This window comes from Sminthopsis crassicaudata, chromosome 4 (assembly GCF_048593235.1).
Source record: "Sminthopsis crassicaudata isolate SCR6 chromosome 4, ASM4859323v1, whole genome shotgun sequence".
NCBI classification, from domain to species: domain Eukaryota; kingdom Metazoa; phylum Chordata; class Mammalia; order Dasyuromorphia; family Dasyuridae; genus Sminthopsis; species Sminthopsis crassicaudata.
Window position 1 is genome coordinate 424,482,037 of NC_133620.1, and position 11,736 is coordinate 424,493,772.

The window sequence follows — 11,736 nt, forward strand, 5'->3', positions numbered from 1 at the left end:
ATGGACTATTTTTGTCTTTTATGTATAATTTTTTATCAGTAGAACCCAAATTCCCTCAATCTCTCACTAAAAAGGCCCATGTGAAGTTTTGCAAAACATTTAAACAGAAGTCATATTGCAAGAGAAAACATAGATCCCTCTCCCCCTCTAAAAAAACAAAAACAAAAACAAAAACAAACTCCAAAAAGAAAGTTAAAAAAAAAAGGTATGTCTATATTCAGACACAATCAGTTCTTTCCCTAGCATTTTTCATCCTGAGTCCTTTAGAATAATCTTGGATAATTGTATTGCTGAGAATAGAAAAGTCATTTACAGCTGATCATTCCACACCTTTCCTGTTATTGTTTACACAGTATATTTAATTTTGCTTGTGTTCACAGAGGACTTTGCATGTTTTTCTGATAACATCCTGCTCATCATTTCTTATAAAACAATAATATTCCTTCATAATCACATAACAAAAAAGTTTAACCCTTTCCTAATTGATGGGCATCACCTCAATTTTCAATTGTTTGCCCTGAGAAAAGGGCTGCTGTAAATATTTTTATACATATATGTTATTTTCCTTTTTTAAAAATCTTTTTTGGGAGGAGCAGCTTGATGGCAAAGTGGGAGTACCAGCCCTGAAGTCAGGAGGACCTGAGTTCAAATCCAGCCTCAAACACTTAATACTTCCTAGCTGTGTGACCCTGGCAAGTCATTGAACTCCAACTGCCTCAGGCAAAAAAAAAAAAATCTCTTTTGGGATTCTTGCCAGTTAGTGGTGTTGTTAGGTCAAACCTATTATATCTTTTGATAATTTCTCTTTTTTTTTCTTTTTTTTTTTCTAAAACCTCTGTTTTATTTATAACAGAGCCAAGTCCACTTCATGGGAATATGGTTCTTCTTTCAATTAAGAGTTACTGATGATGACGAATATGTTGGTATTCACCAAATATCCTGGTCAGCACATAGTTGATTAGGGAGACTAATTACAGTGTTAATCCCTCTCAGCTAGAGCTACAAGGTGTGTATCAATCTCCGATTCTGTGAGAATCCTGAATTTAGGGTTTTCAACTATAACTACTCCAACTTCTAATTCTGAAGGTTTGAAATCAATGGATAGAACAGTAGACAGGCATGTTATTGCTGTCTCTACTGTCTGTTCAAATGTCCAATCAAATTTTTTCTTCACTTTCTTTTCAAGAAAACTGGTTGACTCAGTTTGTTTGACTCCAGCTGCAGTAGCCTTAAATCCACAGTAGTAGCCTGCAGGATCATATTTGTATACTTGAGGGCCTTGTTCTTCATCAACACTAATTAATATCATACAACAGCCAAGAGGCCTCATTTCAGCATTTTGCATGTAGACCTGAGAAATATCTGCAATCCGTTTACACAACATATCCACAGGAATCTCATAGCCATACTTATATTTCCAATTTGCAGCCTCATAGCGAGCTCTTTGCACCTGAGATCTGCTGTCAGCTGTCAACACACAGCCAATGTTTTCAGTTATTCTGAATAAATGAGTCACTGTGCTTGAATCCAATAACTTGTCTGGTACTTTCTTCTGTGTAACAATTACTGCACAGTCTTTCACTCAGACAGCTACCGATGAAAGACCGCCCTGGTTAATAGCTTTAAAAGCATACTCTACTTGGTACAGGCGACCATCTGGAGAGAAAAGAGTAATGTGCCAGAGCCTCGGGACAGCTCGACGTGCTCACTTTCTCTACCTTCAATCTAACTAGTCCTGGTGCACTTGCACAGCAGAAATACTTATCTTTTGATAATTTCTCAAGGGATAACTTATTTTTTAAAATAAATCTGATTCAGGTCTATACATTTGAGAAATCAGACCTTCAGAGAAATTTGCTTCAAAATTATTTTTGTAATTACTATTTTTAACTATGTCCCTCTTTATTTTATTCTCTCTTTCCTCTCACCCTCCTCATAAGTGTTTTGCTTCTGACCAGCCCCTCCCTCAATTGCTCTCTCTTTTATTACCCTCCTCCCTTCTCTTATTCTTCCTTTCCTATTTTCCTGCAGGGTAAGATAGATTTCTATATCCATATCAAGTGTGCATGTTATTTCCTTTTTGAGCCAATTCTGAAGAGACTAAGGTTCACTCTTTTTACCTACTCTTCCCATCTACTGTAAAATATTTATCTTGGTATTTTATCATTTCATCAATAATAATTTATATCATTCCATCTCTTCCTTACTCTTTCTCTCACACATTCCTCTCTCACCTCTTGATTTAATTTTAATTTTTAAATATTATCCCTTCATATTCAATTGATACCTGTTTTATCTATGTACCTATCTATTCCACCTAACTACCATAATAATGAGAAAGTTCTTATGAATTGAAAGAATCATCTTCCCATATAGGAATATAAACAGATAAGCATTTTTAAGTTGCTAATGATTTCCCTTTCCTGTCTATCTCCTTATATTTCTCCTGACTCCTGTATTAGAAAATCAAATTTTCTATTCAGCTTTTCTCTTATATGCCCACCTTTTCCCCCGAGGGATTATACTCAGGTTTTCTGGATAGGTAATTCTTGGTTGCATTCCATTGTTTTCTGGAAAATCATATGTTAAGTCCTTTCATCCTTTAAGGTACATAGATAAAACAGGTATTGTCCTGACTATTTCTACTATATTTGAATTGTTTCTCTCTGAAAGCTTGCAATATTTTCTCATTGACCAAAGATTTCTAGAATTTGGCAGTAATATTCTTGGAAGTTTTTATTTGGGAGTGGAGCCAAGATGGTGGAGAGGAGGCAAAACGTCTTTGTAACCTCCTCTAACCTTCTCTCTCAAACCAACAGCAGATTAAGCCTCTAAACTGGTTTTGAAGTCAAAGAATCCACAAATATTTGGAGTACAACACATCTCTAGAAGATACCTTGGAAGAACTTCAGAACATGTCTATTTCAATCAGACAGGGGGGATTGTCTGCCAGCTTTAGCATAGGAAAGAGGGAGCTAGGAGGTGCAGTGGACAGTTAGAGAGTTGTACCTTTCACACATCTGGAAGTCTTCTGCAAGCCTCTTAGGCCACTCTGTCCTAGTTGCAAGCAATTGGTTTGGCAAATTTGTTTTTTGTAAAAGATAAATTGAGCCTGAGAATAACACCAGGACCTAGCCACCATTACCCAGCACTGGAAATCAATCAGCAGAACTGTCCCAGGGCAAATAAAAACAGCTGTAGTTCCTTTGCATTGAACAGACCTCAAGCATTAAAAGAATGAATAAAAAATCAAAAAGAACTTTCACCATAGACAGCTTTTATGGAGAGAGAAGAAACAGACATCAAATCCTGAGGTTCCTAAAGGCAAAAGCAACTCCAGAAGAAGACCCAAAGAGAGATATGAGCTGGTCCCCCATTTCACAATGCTTTCTTTGAAGATTGCATAAAGGATATTAAAAGAGAGTTAGAAGAAAAAAAATGGGAAATGAAATGAGATCACTGCAAGAAGGAATGGAAAAAAATGGAAAAAGAATGCAATGAAAAAAAAATTAATTGGCCAATTGCAAAAGGAACTAAAAAAGATAACTGAAGAAAATAATACACTAAAAATTAGAATTGAACAAATGGAAGTTAATGACTCAATAAGATTTCAAGAATCAGTCAAAAAACAAAAAAAAAATGAAAAATAGAAGAAAATATGAAATATCTCCTAGGAAAAACAACTGATCTGGAAAAGAGATCTAATAGAGAAAATCTAAAGATTATTGGGCTTCCTGAATGTCATGATGAAAAAAAAAAAAAAAAGAACCTAGATATTATATTACAGGAAATGATAAAAGAAAATTGCCCTTGATATTTTAGTATCAGAAGGTAAAAATAGCCATCGAAAGAATATACCGATCACTTCCTGAGACTTCAAAATTAAATCTCCAAGCAATACCGTGGCTAAATTTCAGAACTATCATATCAAGGAAAAGATATTGCAACCACCAAAAAGAAATAATTTAAATATCGAGGAGTCACAATTAGGATTATCCAGTCCTAGCAGCTTCCATCTTAAAGGATTGAAGGGCCTGGAATATGATATCCTGAAAAGCAAAAGGACTGGGATTACAGCCAACAATAAGCTATCCAGATAAAATGAGCATTATCTTTCAGGGAAGAAGATGGACATTCAATGATATAAGTGAATTTCACCTATTGCTAATGAAAAAACCAGAACTGAACAAAAATTTTGATCTCCAAACACAGAACTCAAGAGAAGCATAAGAAAGTAAAAAGGAAAGAACTCTTGAGATCTTTATTTCTGTTATGGGTATATTTAGAGAATGGTGGCATAATTTGATATTATTATGATAATGTGAAAAAGAAATTACATTAAAAAGGGAATCAAACTGGAAGAAGAGGAAATAGGAGGTAAAATAAGGGAAATTACATCTCATGAAGAGCCAAAGAATACCTATTATAATTGAGGAAAAGAAGGAAGGGGATGAGCATTGTGTGAATCTTACTCTCATCAAATTGTCTCTAAGAGAATATCAGAGTATTTGATATCATAAAGAAACGTGTCTCACCTTATAGAGAAGGAAGGAAAGGGGGAAAAAGAAAGTAAAAGACCAATAGAAGGAATACAGAAGATTTAGTGGAAATATGTAAAAAAAAGTGTGAGGGGCTCTAAAGGGGGAAAACTGTTTGAGGAGAGTAGTCCATCATAAGCAAAATACTGGGGAGGAAAGAATGGGGATAGGAAAAAGAAAAAGCATAACCTAGGAATAATAAGATGGCAGGAAATACAGAATTGGTTATTTTAACTTTGAATATGAATGGGATGAATTCCCTTATAAAATAGAAACAGACAGCAGACTGGTTTAAAAGACAGAATCCTACAATATGTTGTTTACAAGAAATACATTTAAAGCATAATGATACATACAGAGTAAAGATAAAGGGCTGGAGCAGAATATATTATGTGTCAGATGAGGGGAAAAAAGCAGGGGTAGCCATCCTGATCTCTGATCAAGCAAAAGCAAAAATTGATCTAATTAAAAGAGATAAGGAAGGAAACAATATCTTACTTAAGGGTACCATAGATAATAAAGCAATATCAATACTAAACAAATATGCACCAAGTTTTATAGCATGGAAATTCCTAGAGGAGAAGTTAAAAGAGATACAAGAAGAAATAGATAGCAAAACTGTATTAGTGGGGGAAGCTCAACTTTGCTCTCTCAGAACTAGATAAATTGAACCACAAAATAAGTAAGAAAGATGTTAAAGAGATAAATAGAATACTAGAAAAGTTAGGTATAATGGAGTTTTAGAGAAAATTGAATGGAGACAGAAAAATGTATACTTTCTTCTCAATAGTTCATGGAACTTATACAAAAATTGACCATATATTTGGACATAAAGACCTCAAAAATCAAATGCAGACAGGCAGAAATAATAAATGCATTTTTCAGATCATGATACAATAAAAATTGCATGCAATGTAAGACCAGGAGAAAATAGACCAAAAAATAATTGGAAACTAAATAATCTCATCCTAAAGAATTAATGGATGAAACAGCAAATCACAGACACAATTAATAATTTCATCCAAGACAATGATAATAGTGAAACAACATGGCAATATGTAATAGAGATAAACTGGAACCATTTCCATTAAGATCAAGTGTAAAACAAGGTTGTCACCTATCATCATTACTATTCAATATTTTATTAGAAATGCTAGCTTTGGCAATAAGAGAAAAAAAAAAGAGATTAAAGGAATTAGAGTAAGCAATGAGGAAACCAAATATTATTATTTGCAAATGATATGATGGTAGACTTAGAGAACCCTAGAGAGTCAACTAAATAATCCACAACTTTATCAAAGTTACAGGATACAAAATAAATCCACACAAATCATCAGCATTTTTATACATCACTAATAAAATCCAACAGCAAGAGATACAAAGAGAAATTCCATTTAAAATAACTATTGATAATATAAAAACTTTGGGAATCTATCTGCCAAGGGAAAGTCAAGAACTATATAAGCAAAACTACAAAAACACAAATAAACTTGGATCTAAACAAGTGGAAAAATATCAAGTGCTCTTGTATAAGTGGAGCAAATATAATAAAGCTAACAATACTACCTAAACTAATTTATTCAGTGCTATACCAATCAAACTCCCAAGAAACTATTTTATTGAACTAGAAAAAAAGAATAACACAAGGTCAAGAATTTCAAGGGAATTGATGCAAAAAAAAAAAAAAAGTCAATGAAAGTGGCCTAGCTGTACCAGATCTAAAACTATATTATAAAGCAGTGGTCATCAAAATGATTTGGTACTTGCTAAGAAACAGAGTAGTTAATCAGTGGAATAGGTTAGATTCACAGATCAAAATAGTCAATGACTATAGTAATCTAGTGTTTGACAAAACCAAAGACCCCAGCTTTTGGGATAAGAACTCACTATTTGACAAGAACTATTGGGAAAATTGGAAATTAGTAAGGCAAAAACTAGGCATTGATCTACATCTAACACTGTATACCAAGATAAGGTTGAAATGGGCTCATGATCTAGACATAAAGAATGATATTATAAACAAATTAGAAGAACATAGGATAGTTTACCCTTCAGACTTGTGGAGGAGGAAGGAAAAATGAACTAGAGATCATTTTGATTATATTAATTTTTAAAAAAATTTTGTACAAACAAAATTAATGCAGACAAGATTAAAAGGGAAGCATTAAACTGGGAAAACATTTTTATATTCAAAGGTGCTGATAAAGGCCTAATTTTTAAAATTTATAGAGAATTAACTCATTTATAAAAATTCAAGCCATTCTCCAATTGAATAATGATCAAAGCATATGAACAGACAATTTTCAGATGAAGAAATCAAAACTATTTCTAGTCATGTGAAAAGGTGCTCCAAATCACTATTGATCAGAGAAATGAAAATTAAGACAACTCTGAGATACCACAACATAACTGTCAGATTGGCTAAGATGACAGGAAAAGACAGTGTTGAAAGTTGGAGGGGATGTGGGAAAACTGGAACACTGATATATTGTTGGTGAAACTGTGAATGGATTCAATCATTCTGGAGAACAATGTGGAACTATGCTCAAAAAATTATTGAACTTTGATCCAGCATACCTTTGATCCATCAGTGTTTATATTGGGCTTATATCCCCAAGAGATCTTAAAGAAGGGAAAGGGAACTACATGCAAAAAATGTTTTGTGCAGCCCTTTTTGTAGTGGCAAGAATCTGGAAATTGAATGGATGTCCATCAATTGGAGAATGACTGAATAAATTATGGTATATTAATGTTATAGAATATTATTTTTCTGTAAGAAATGACCAACAGGATAATTTCAGAGATTCCTGGAGAGACATAAAGTGATGCTAAGTGCAACGAGCAGAAGTAGGAGATCATTATACATGGCAACAAGATTATATGATGATCAATTCTGATGGACATGGCTCTCTTCAACAATGAGATTATTCAAACCATTCCCAATTGTTCATGATGAAGAAAGAAATACACCCAAAGAGATGCCTGTGGGAACTGAATGTGGACTACAACATAACATTTTCATGTTTTCTGCTGATGTTTGCTTGCATTTTGTTTTTCGTCTCAGATTTTTTTTCTTTCTAGATCCAGTTTTTCTTGTGCAGAAAGATAACATTGAATTTAACATATATTTTAATATATTTAATATGTATTGGACTACATACTATCTAGGGGAGGCAGTGGGGAAAAGGAAGGAAAAATTTAAAACAGAAAGTTTTTCAAGAGTCAATGTTGAAAAATTACCCATGCATATGTCTTGTAAATAAAAAGCTTTAATTAGAAATATGTATACAAAAATGTTTTTATTCGGGGTTTTCTTTTAGGAGATGATCAGTAGATTCTTTCAATTTTTATTTTACCTTCTGGTTCTAAAATATCAGGACAACTTTCCTTCAAAAATTCTTGAAAGAGGAAGTCTAGGTTCCTTTTTAGATCATGGCTTCAGGTAGACAAACAATTTTTTAACAAATATCTTCTGAATCTATTTTCCAGATCAGGTGTTTTTTGAATGAGATATTTCACATTTTTTTCCATTTTTTCATTCTGTTGGTTTTGTTTTATTTTATCTTGATTTCTCATAAAGTCATTAGCTTTCATTTACTCAATTCTGATTTTTAAAGAATTATTTTCCTCAGTGAGCTTCTATATGTTCTGTCCTATTTTGCCAATTTTGCTTTTTAAGGTATTCTTCTCATTAGCTTTCTATATTTGCTTTTGTACTATTCTCATTTATCTTAACAATTTTTTCACTACCTCTTTTACTTTTTCAAATCTCTTTTGATCTCTCTCATGGCCTAAGCCAGTACTTATTTTTCTTAGAGGTTTTGGATGTCAGAGCTTTGACTTTGTTAACATCTTCTGAGTGTATATTTTGATCTTATTGTCATAATAGCTTTCTATGGTCAGAATCTTTTTTCTGTTTTTTGTTTATTTTCCCAGTCTATTACTTGGCTTTTTATAACTCTTTGTTAAATTAGGGCTCTGTTTCAAGGGGGTAATACCCAGGATTCAGAGGTTTTGTCCAGCTGTTTTCTGAGTTCCTTCTATGGATTTGTACTACGAGCCAGCACTGCTACCCAGATGTCAGTATGGGAAAGCAATAAAGTCCCCTCTCTGACTAGCTATCCCAGCTCTACCCCCACCCTCACATGTGTTGTGAGATCTCCGCGAGTCACTGCTGTTGTGGCCATTGCCTTGGTTAGTCTCAATGCCATAGTCACTACTACTACAGCAGTGCTGTTGCTGCCATTGTTGATTCTGTGCCTCCTAAGCCTGATCCTGAGTGGGAGCTGCCCCCTAGTAAGCTAAAATTTTCCCTGCTGAGTTGTCCATGGCCTCTGTTAACTGAAGATCTGAAGATCCCAGACACTGCTGCCAATTTAGGGACCCATAGCTTGTTTCTGATTTCCTGAAAATCAGGCTCTGTTGGAGCTGTCTACATTAAGATTGTGCTCCAGACCTACCCTAATGCAACAGAGTTTTCTTGTCAACCTTCCAATGTCTTCAGTTGGAAAATTGTTTCACTCCATCTTTTGGGGGGAGGGTCTGACTCTTTAAAATTTGTTTAGAATAATTATTAAAAGGTAGTTAAAGGAGTTTGGAGGAGAACTCAGGAGAGACCCTACCTTTACTTCACCGTTTTGGCTCCATTTCCATAGTTATTTATTTGTAATGAAATAACGCATGTTAAATTTTAACTTTCAGTTATAAGGATCAAATACAAATTATTTTGTTTGACATTTAATAATGTTTCCCTCCCTTTCAAGTCTTCTTATTTCTTACTCTTTACTCCTCTCTATACATTCTATATTCTAGCAACATTAGCCTATTTAAATATCCTGAAATATGATGCTTGGTTTTTGTGTTGTTTCCCTCATCTAGAATGTTCTATATTGCAAATCCATTTCATAGTTTCCCTAAACTTCCATAAAGATTCAGCTCAAATCCTACTCACTCCAGGAGATCTTTTAGTCCTCCTCTGAAGCCCAGTTGCTAATTCCTATCCCTCTCAGAATACATTCTGTCCACTTGATAGCTTTAATCTACCAAGTAATTTAAATGCTTCCCATTAGAATATAAGCTCCTTAAAAGCAGGAGGTCTCTTTTTCTTTCCTTTATTTTTAGCTCCAGGGATTAACACAGTAACTAGTACCTTAATAAATACTTGTTGAATTTGTGAGATGTGATGTCTGACAGAATAAAAATTTTAACACTGGATCAAAATCTACTATTTAAATATTTAGATTTTAATACAAATATAAAAAAAATTCTAATTTCATATGAATTTAAAGACCGTTAATATATTATGTTTACCTTATAATTGCAAAGAGTTCTTTACAAGAATAGTCCCCAACTCTATATACACTTATCACTAGAAATTCACAGACTATAGAATAGGAATCTCTCCATCAAAGAAGAAGGACAATGGGGTATCTCCCTGTATAGAACACACTAAAATAACTGATTTTTAAAATTTAGGAAGAATTAAGGAAGTTAGATATAAGCTTTGACTAAAAGTCTCATGAAAAGCAATTGTTCACTCTGTGCTTTCTATTAACAGGAAATGTCAGTTTTACAAAATTCAGTGTCAGAATTCTGCCATTATGTTTGTTCTAACCTTTCAAAAGAGATTATCTGATATACATATCATATTCTCAGGAGGCTCAATAATTCTCATTTTCCCAAAATTATCTCTACCATTTCTTACCTCATGTTTTCCATAAGCTTTGTGAAGTTATTTGTCATGAAATGAACAAACTCGGAATTTGACTCTGGATTTACGCACTTATTAGGAAAAACAAAACAAAACAAAACAAAAACTAATGCCTAATATTTTCCTATTTAGCTGATCAGGAAAACCTACAATTTTCCTTCCAGACTTGCAAAAATAAAAAAAGAAAGGGACAGAGAAATACAGTGAGAAAATCAGATGCTAATCATGAAATAAGGAAATACAAAAGCAGGTCAAATATTACCTGAAGATGCAATATACTTAGCTGAAGTTTTCAGAGGTTCCTAAAAGAGAAATAATCTCTTTTTGCCCCCTAGAAATGACAACAGTTGCAGATTATTTTATGAGCCTCTGACCTCATCACTCCACTGAAGATGTTATTTCAAATGCAATCAGCATATCTCAATTGCCAAATCCTTGCCTTTCTTGACTTCTCTGTAAAATTCAATATGTACTAATGAAAACAATTTCTTCCTGTATTCTCTTTCTTAATTGTGACATTCTTTTCTCTTGTTTCACCTCATAACTTCATGTTTTTACTTTACCTTGATGGATTATCATAAATTCACACCATATTATCTATATGTATCTCAAGATTTTATTATTTTCTTTTGAAAAGTATATCTTCTTTTTTATCTCTCCCTCTTGGTGATCTCATTATCTTCCATGAGTTCAATTATTATATCTTCACAGACAATTCCTAAAGCTATATATTCAGTTTGACTCTCTCTCCTCAGATCCAGTTCTTTCTTGTTTATTAGAAATGCCTGAATCAAAGTGCCAAAAGTATATTATACTCAATACATCTAAAGCACCATTCTTCTAGTCACCAAGGTTTATAACCTTGATATCATCTTTGCCTCTTCATACTCATAATCTCTACATATCTAATTAATTGTCAAATCTTATCATGTCTTATTTCATAACATCTCTTCAATCTTTCCCCATCTCTAAACTTATACTGGCCATTCTTATTCAGGTGCTCCCATTTCTCAATTACATTATGGTCTCCCATTTTGGTATCTTTGTCTCAACACTCTTAACATTCTTATAAATGTCGCATTCAGTTGCCTAAATGATTAGCTGAAAATGCATTTATAATCAGTGAAATACATGTTTCATCACAGAAGCAATAAGGAAGCACTAAAGATTCTTAGTCAGAGGAGTGATATGGCTGAACCTATGCTGGAAAGATTAATGGTATTTTCACACTTCAAATCCCATTTTTCAACCTCCCACCCTTTTTTAGACCTTTTGTGGTATGTAGGAGATTCTGGATTCTTATGAGTTACAACAACATAGAACAACCTCTTAAAGGTATTACTAAATTGGCAAAATTTCAAACTCAGAGATGAGAGATTACCGGTGTATTGCTTAAAAATCAACACTCTAATTTAAGTTTAGATAGTCTTGCCAACTGGAGGATGCATCATGTAATAATAATAATAATAATAATAATAATAATAATAA

The 11,736-nt window shown here is 33.4% G+C and overlaps 1 pseudogene; it reads right to left on the minus strand.

The window, feature by feature from the left end:
* Positions 1–799: 799 nt before the first annotated feature.
* On the minus strand, positions 800–10,247 carry LOC141540922 (proteasome subunit alpha type-6 pseudogene; annotated as a pseudogene).
* Positions 10,248–11,736: the final 1,489 nt, after the last annotated feature.